Here is a 408-nt window from a genome sequence, read left to right on the forward strand (position 1 = left end):
GAATCCCATTCACTGGACCTTAGAATGCCTGGGGAAAAAAGAAATATTGGGTCCCTATTTATTTGAGCTTGTACATGAGGCTAAGCATTATAAAAGTAGCTACTCAAAAAAAAAAAAAAAAGATGGAGATACTTTTTTCAGAGTGCCTACTAAACTGTACAGGTGAGGCAAATGAGGATCAGACTGAGTAAGTGACTTGCCTCGGAAAACACAGCTAGAAATTAGCAGAGCAGGAATTCAACCTTCAATCTGCTTCTAAAATAAAGATTGCTGCTGCTGCTGTTGCTGCTGCTAAGTTGCTTCAGTCGTGTCTGACTCTGCGCGACCCCATAGACGGCAGCCCACCAGGCTCCCCCGTCCCTGGGATTCTCCAGGCAAGAACACTGGAGTGGGTTGCCATTTCCTTCT

The sequence above is a fragment of the Bison bison genome, unplaced genomic scaffold (genome assembly GCF_000754665.1).
Source record: "Bison bison bison isolate TAMUID 2011002044 unplaced genomic scaffold, Bison_UMD1.0 scf7180017864229, whole genome shotgun sequence".
Lineage (NCBI taxonomy): Eukaryota > Metazoa > Chordata > Mammalia > Artiodactyla > Bovidae > Bison > Bison bison.